This window comes from Rhineura floridana, chromosome 8, assembly GCF_030035675.1.
Source record: "Rhineura floridana isolate rRhiFlo1 chromosome 8, rRhiFlo1.hap2, whole genome shotgun sequence".
In the NCBI taxonomy this organism is placed as follows: Eukaryota; Metazoa; Chordata; class Lepidosauria; order Squamata; family Rhineuridae; genus Rhineura; species Rhineura floridana.
Window position 1 is genome coordinate 14,472,489 of NC_084487.1, and position 8,155 is coordinate 14,480,643.

General features: G+C 36.6%; 1 protein-coding gene across 19 annotated transcripts in view; it reads left to right on the plus strand.

Moving 5' to 3' along the window:
* The window catches only part of CELF2 (CUGBP Elav-like family member 2), a 672,363-nt gene extending 664,707 nt beyond the window's left edge, over positions 1–7,656 (plus strand). For all 19 annotated transcript variants that reach the window (XM_061638323.1, XM_061638322.1, XM_061638327.1 and 16 more), the window contains one exon: positions 1,338–7,656. The gene's annotated coding sequence lies outside the window, so the exon portion shown is untranslated. The remainder of the gene's footprint in view (positions 1–1,337) is intronic.
* The last annotated feature ends 499 nt before the right edge of the window (positions 7,657–8,155 follow it).

Genomic DNA, 8,155 nt, shown 5'->3' on the forward strand with positions numbered 1-8,155 from the left:
AGCTATTTTTATAATACCGCTTCCATTCTCCCCACCTGCCCTAAGGGAAACTTGGCTAACCTGACCACATAAATCCGGAACGATATACTGTATTTGAATTTGCAACTTGACTTTAAAAAAAAAAAAAAATCGACCTTAAAAGGAAAACACACACATCCACATACCCTTGAAAATATTAAAGAATTAAAATTGTCAAGAAAACAATTGTGGAACTTATCCAGCCCAGATGTCCTTAATACTTTTGATGGGGATAATGAAAGCGGTTTGTACGTCTGGACCTAGACTTATCCAAATGGCACCAGCAGTTTATAGGCTAATATAATGGCCCTGGGCCAGGAGAGGAACTCATTTATAAACAACACCAATTCTTTCCATTACTTCAGTTTGATTTTGATTAAGGGACTTGAATATTTTTCGTTCTCAGAGTTTCAGATAGACATGACGTTATATTATCCTGTTAAAACACTGGTTGTCTTTATATATTTCACATGGGTTTTTTTCATTCTTTCTTTGTTTTCTGTTTTATTTTTAAGTTCTTAGGGGATTTATTTTTTTAGAGTATTAGTGTAAGAAAGATTTAGAGATCTGTTTCTAAAGCTACAGGGTTTAAAATAAATAAATAAAAAGAGTGACAATACTTGATGTTTCTTGAAAGATAAAAATTTAATAATAGATAACAAAAAGAAAGCCACAGGCCTGTAAATTTTATTTGTAAAAAGCATTTCTATTTTTATACAAAAATTTTTACTGCCTCAGAAATAATGGAAGTTATTTATTGCCTATTGTTAACTTATTGGATACCTAAAGAGCAGCTCTCTTTGCTAGCTAGATCCTTTTGAAGTAGTCTCTGGAGTACATGTGCCAAGAATGGGTGCTTTTTCACTGTTGAATCCTACATCTTTTATGGTTCATGCTTTTTATCCTCCTGTTTGTATTTTGTCTGGTTATCTTGTTTGTAGTTTCCATTATCTAGTTTAAAGTTTAGTTGTCTTGGTCTCTCTCTCTTTCTCTCTCTCCCCCCCCCCTCTCAACCCACTCCTACACTGCACCTTCTCATGTTACATTTGTTGAAACTGGTTCTTTATCTTCCCTACTTTCCCCCTCCCCAAATAAAACAGGAATCCATCTTCTCTAACTCGTTGCAGATGGATTCTTTTTGGGGGTCTTTCATTGTGCCGTTGTTGACCAAGTGTACAGTTAATGCAAATTGTGTGAATGGCTGATATTCTAATAATGAAAGATTTGCATTAGTTTTCTCCTGCACCCATTAAAAAATGATTTTGTTTCTGCTGCATAGACTCTCTGTAACTTTTTTCCTCTTCCTTGTTTTTCCTTAGACATCTTCATGCCCGTTAGCTCATCGTTTGCCTAGCATGTCCCTGTGGCGTCTAAAAAAAAAAAAAAAGTTTCATCGTCCCGTCATTGTTTCTGATGTCTTTCTGACCTCACATCATAATTTGGTTCTCCTACTGACCTTTGATCTATAGTTTGAACCTTTGAAATTTGCATGTGACCTCATCTAGCTATATGAATTCTGGGAAGTCAATGTGAAAAGCATTGCTGCATTTATGCAAGATCAAAATTTATTACTAGCCAAATTAATGATAGGATTATTTAAAAAAAACACAACCTGTGGCAAAATGTTTTGTTAGGGTTTTTAGTTGTTCCTTTTTTTTTTCTTTTCATTTTGTGTTTTAAAAAAAAAACAGACTTGAAAGTATTATACAGAGATTGGCATTCTGGCTGGTCACTGATGAGAATAGCAATATGTGTCCAGAGACACAGAATGTTGGTTTCTAACAGACTACTTCCAAAACAGTTTGAAATGAAGAACTGTCTGATTTTAAGTCTCTAGAGGTCTGTAATAGTTTTTACATTTTTCAGGCAGTGTAAAGTTTTTTGATAAGGCCATTTTAGGTGGCTTACTTTCTCATTAAGAATATATATATAGAACCACTTTTGTAGATTAGTATAACAAAAAGAATATTTACCCTGTTTTAGGGCAAATGCTACCTATTTGTGTCACCTTTTGCTGAACTGACTCACAAGTTAGACAATCCATGAATTAATGCACATGAAAATTACCTATATTTTATACTGTTTCAATGTACAGGAGAAAGGTTACTGTAAACTGTTGTTCCATCGGTGCTTCTGTGAATTAAGTTGTGATTTCATCATGGGTCTTTTGGTCTTTAAGTGTTCTGTGTTTATAAACAACAGGTTTGAAATTGGTTTTTACTTGAACAACATCAACGACAGAACAACAAAAAACAAATTTCAAAAAATGAAAAAAGTTGTTTGCTTAAAATTTAAAAAAAAAAATTCATGTGAAAAATAAAAACTATTCCAGACTAAGTTTGTGTTAGCTTCTGTGACGCATTGGTGTCAATTTTTTAAAAAAATATTATTGTGGACAATTTAGATGTGTTTGTGTTCAGCAAAATGTGATCAGTTTTTCTTTTAAAGAAATAAAAAAAGAAATCAGTGAAAAATCTTAGTGCCAAATTCCAAAGGTACTTTTCTTCCTAGAGCTTCAGTGTGTTTCTTGTGTGAAGTAATTTGATAACATGGGTATTTTACTATGTGTTTTGTATAAATCCCTAATATTTAAAGGAAAAGAGGTTAAAAAGTTTGTTAACTTGCTATCCTGTGGTCTTGTTGCCTGAAAATTGTTGTTGTTTGTTATTTCTCTTGGATGTTTTTTGTAAAACATTGTATAAGTGCCCATGTTTCACTTTTCTAACCACTCTGCACATCAACGCTGTGAAAGCAAACCTCACAATGTAATTTCTTCATAATGTACGGAAACCTCTAAGGTGAGAAAGTTTTGAACTTTTAACCCTTTCCACCCAGAGCTGTCTTGAGAATACTTTTATACATTCACCATTTTGCTGTTTATTTTTATATATACATATATATATATCTATAGCTATAAATATATATATACTTACTTTTTGTGGTTTATTTAATACATGGTTGAAATCAGAAAAATGCACAGGGCAGACCTGAAGGACAAAAAAAAAATAGTATTTTACTGCTGTCTAAATTTCTTCTGTATCTATAACTAAAAAAAAATATTTAAAATAGTAATTGTAGATCTCCTTTTTAGGCCTTTGGGGTTTTTTTGTCTTTTCTTAAAAGAGCTTTTAATATGCTGCTGGAATATGCTATTCAGTATTAGTAAAATAAAATAAAATAAATTCTTTAATTATGTATTGTATGACCACTCCTAGACAGGAGAGGTAAACCCACCATTTGAAATCATTAAGAAAAAAATATTTTTGTAATGAAATAAAATAAACTTTTGCTTAAATCCAATGCACTAGAACTTCCTGGATGAAACTTCATTGTGCACTGCAGATTAAACTACTTTTTATGGATGAGGTTTACACATGTCGTGATGCTCTGATGAGTTATCTGCCTGCGTTATCTGTTATATATTAGTACAGATGTAATAGATACAAAGTAGGTATCATAATATCTTTTGTTAACTGATTTCTGTTGATAATGGAACGTGCAAACTTTTGAATTGGTGCAAACCCTTTGAAAGGTAGAAGGAAAATGTCACTCTCACTCAGCTATATTGTAAACAAACCAGGCACATGATCCACCCTCTTTGACGGGCACAGGTTTCCAGGGCCCTTGCATGCAGGGTATTTATGCTCTAAGCTCAAGCAGCCTGTGCACGTGGTCCTGAGTTAGATCTACAAATGGGAAAGATAATGGATTTGTATCCTGAAAAGCAAAATATAAAAAATCAAAATAAATAACAGGGCATTGCTTTGAGCCAAGCACAAGACACTCCAAACCAGCAGGGAAAAAGGAAAATGGGCTGCAGTGTGGCCACCTGCTTGCCCAATGTTACCCAAAGCATATATGTTCCAATCTTGTGTGTTTTCCAAGCAAAACACAACAGTTTAAAATGTGCTGTGCCAAGCAGTACACTGATGCCCCCCTCATCAGTATGTGTGTGGGGACAAGTACTTCTGGTTTTAACAGACTCTCCCTTTCTCCCACTGCATGGTGGATCACTTTTTGAACTCGGGGGAGTAGGCATTGAAAAGTGTGAGAGGGGACAGCCGCTCAAAGAATGAAAGGTCAAACGTTCTGCTAGACAAACGGATACCTCTAGGCATGCTTGAAATGCCCTCTAAGTTTGTGGGTTGATATAGGTCAGAGTCATTACCGTGACATCTTGCACACACTTCACACTTGGCACTGCAATCATGTTTAGGATGTCACATCAATGCTGGTGTTCATAAATGCACCAGGGAGCTGCCATCTATTAAGGCTCCTTAGTGCAGGTTCCCCCATGCAATTAGGAATGTGCATATACCCATTTCACGTTTGACACAGTCATTGTGTTTGCTGGAACCATGCTGGTGAACCCCACAGTGAAGATGTGAAATGTGAAGACACACATTCCTAAACATGCAGAGGCCACATGACAGGGAGATACAGCTAATCAGAAGTTCCTGCCTGGTATCCTTAAGAGAACAAGAATTCCCACTTGCCCTTAATGTTTCACATATTTGCTTTAGTGCTGCAGCAACCACAACTGCCCTTCTCTCTGTGTATTTCCCCCAGGCACCTGGTTGGCCACTGTGAGAACAGGATGCTGGACTAGATGGGCCACTGGCCTGATCCAGCAGGCTCTTCTTATGTTCTTATGTTCTTATTTCTCTGAAATGACTAAAACTGTTACACCTGTAATCCACTTTACTGTCTGTTTACCTAACTAATAGCCACAGCTTTCCATTTTACTAGATGGAAGTGTTCTGCATAACTCAGAAGCTTGCATGCTACATCAACAGAAAGTGATCCAATTTGAAGGTATCACCTTATCTATTTTGTATCTCTTATTCTCTGTTGTGACAATATACGGGCACAATCGTGGAAACATTCACTTTGGAGTAACTGTGTTCCTATATAGAGAGGGATTCTGCGAATCTTAGGTGTTTGCAGGAAAGAGCCCAGGAAACTGAAAATAAAATAAAAGATGCTGATAACTCTTCACTGCCTTTTTCTTTAAAGTTGGATTGGATAGCATTCCTGCTCCTAAACCAAATTTGGGTCTTCTGTACTGGCAAATAAACCCCTTCCCAAGCCAATACATTTCAGCAGCCTTATAGTCTGCTGATAAAAGTGCCATAATCATTCCCCATTGTCTATTCCCACTTTGTTCCAACCCTCTCCTAACTTCCTGATTCCCCAAATCCCCCTTGTAAATTATCTTTTAAAATACAAATAATGATCACACACACCCTTCTTTGCTTTTAAATTGTTGTTTTATAGAGAAGCCCTGGGGTGGAAAGGACTAGAATCCAAGTGATGCAAAAAAAATGAAAAAGGTTTCTAGCACACGCACTTATAATGTTCTGTGTTATTCTCATATGTTTTTACTACTGCTGGGGCCTTCCTAAACCCTTTGAGGGCTATTTTGTACTTCTTGCAGCAATTTTTGCCTACTGAATTATCATGTGTATAACCGATCCCTAATATAGGATCATCATGTTGTTTCTCGACATTTAAATTTCCAAAATAGTTGTGCTTTTATTTCAAACTCTTCAGACCCCTTCAGTATAGTAAAACTCCATGAAGGACATTTCCCCAGCCTGCTGCTTAACTGCCTTTCATTTCAATGGGGCTTGCACCAAAGCCCCATACAAGCCCTATTAAAATGGCAGCAGTGTGCAATGGATTGCACCCAGCTTGGGCAACCCAGTTACATACAGTTCCTTTGTCATCCCACCAGCTGGTGCCAAGCTCAAGCTCTAGAACTCTTGATCAGTTTGCATGTGTCCAACGTGGCAGGTATTTCCTCCCCCATTATTCGTCTTTTTTGTTCAAGCAAGGTCCATTTTGCAATGCAAAGAAAGTTGAATTTAAACATGAAAAAAAATGCAAGTTTAGACCACTTCCTTAAAGAAGGGGCATGCATATGGGGGAGAGAAGCATTGACACAGCTGGAGCTTAGCTAGCTGTTTTCCTTGCCATTCCCTGGGCCAAAGAGGTAAGCAGCTTGTTAAATATAAAAAGTGGTTTGTCTCTGGCAGGGGAAACTGGTGCAAGGAAAACCAGCCAGCAAAGTTAAAGCTTCGCAAGTGAAGTTCTTGATTTGGGCACAGCATTCACACTCCCTTGCACATGCACGCTGGCCCGCCTTTCTTTTTTCTTTTTGGGTCCCATATAGATTATCTGTCACTCATTTCTGAAATATCAACTACTGGGGAAAAGCTGCAAGAGTGCAAAGGGCTTTACAACAGAGGAAGAAAAAAAATTGAACAAGGGGAATTTGCTTCACAAAAATTAAACTGCAAAAGCACAAAGAAGTAGTTTTCTAACCAAATTAGCCAATTTCAGTGAAATTGCTATATTCAAAGGAGTAACAAGTTCATCTTTCTTTCACCATAGGGGTTATTATTCCTTGGCTTGTGCTACTCTCTGGAATCATTTTACTGTTTCTGTTTTTATTAACTTAAGTACTAATTAACAAAAGAGTTTTTTAAAAGCTGTAGTTTCATTATCTTTCTGAATAATGTCATAAAAAAGTAACCCTGTGTACCGGAGGGGGGGGTTGTGCTGTGAGAATATGTTGTTTGTAGGTTAATAACAACTCTCTTTTAGTTGAGAATGTCAAAACTTTGTGACATGATCCGTTTACACTATGAGTGCAGTGTCCCTATATAGAGGATTCCCATTGGCTCAATAAAGCTCTGTTTTCCCCCCTTCCCTGCTTACTCCCATGTGCCATTCCAGCCCTCCATGTCTGGCCAGTGGAAGTTACTTGTACACAAAGACCATGTATCAAGATAAGATGAGGCTGGAAGGGGACGCGTGAATCGTGTACATGCCTCGCATTTCCCGTTGCACTGTGTGCAAACATGTAGGTGAGGGAGGAAACGGGGTTCTCTTGAACCTCATAGGAATTGTCCATGCATGGGACTCATACTGACTCTATGGTGCAAATAGATTGTGCTGTAGGTTTTGTTTTTTGTTCATTGTTTTAGGTTTGTCAGAGAAAAGCCAAAGTTACTGCAATGTAGTGGAAACTGAGACCATCTGAGTATTGTTTCTGCTTTGTTGATGCATTTGGATTTTGCTGTTTGATGGAATTTGAGCCAAAACAAAAACAAAAAACAGGCTTTCCTATTTCTAAAACTTGATTGTACTTATGCATTTTGTACCAGTGGAACTTTTTATACTGGAGATTTAAAAACATGGAAATTTTTGTGGCTTACTCTTGTGGGCCCCCAAATCATGGCTGATTTTCAAGTTTGATTTCCAGTTGGTAGAAAGAAAGTTGGTTTTGTTTAAGAGAATTTAAAAAAAAAACTTTGGCTTGGTTTAATTCTTTCCCTTTGCTTCTATTTAGTGTTTAGAATTTTGTCTTTGAAGCAAGCAGTAAGTTTTCACTTTTTATTCTGTATTGTGCCGTTACACAATATAAAGATAAATTAGAATTTAGGAGTACACAGTCACTTTATGTGGATAAATGTATTAGTTAAAAAAAAGTAGGGGTTTGCTTTTTTGCTGTTTAGATCAAAAGTTTTTTCTGATTCTTCTGTCTTCATTGTGAACATAACCGTGTAGTTGAAACAGTCAAACTTATTTTTGTAACGTATGTTATTGTGTGATGCAGTTTTTTGCTTCTGTCTCCAATATTAAACCATTTTCCTAATACTTGTCTCTCTTTCTCTCTGTGTGTTGTAATGTTGGTGGTCATTACGTGTTGGTAATACATCTGCACACCTCACTGTTTCACATCCCTGTTGATTTTTTTTCTATTTGTCGTGTACAAAAGATACAGTCGATTCCACCTAAGTGAACATCTGATTGGAGAGCGAATGCAGATTGGTAGACACCCTTGGTCTATTTTACCTACAACTCCTTGCTCTTCCCTCCCCCCCTTTAATAATTTTGATTATATAAGGAGGAGATTATTTAATTGCTTGCCTGTAGTCACATTGGAGATGCCTTTTTTTAAAAAAAAAATCACATTTGTATGTATACACAGAACCAAAAATCACAAAGATTTTCTCCGATTAATGGCTTCTGTTTTGCAGGAGCATATTGAGTTTACTACCAAAAAAGTTACTTGATGGGAGTAGAAAGAGGACAATACTGGGATTTCTTCCAGAAGTATTCTATGCTT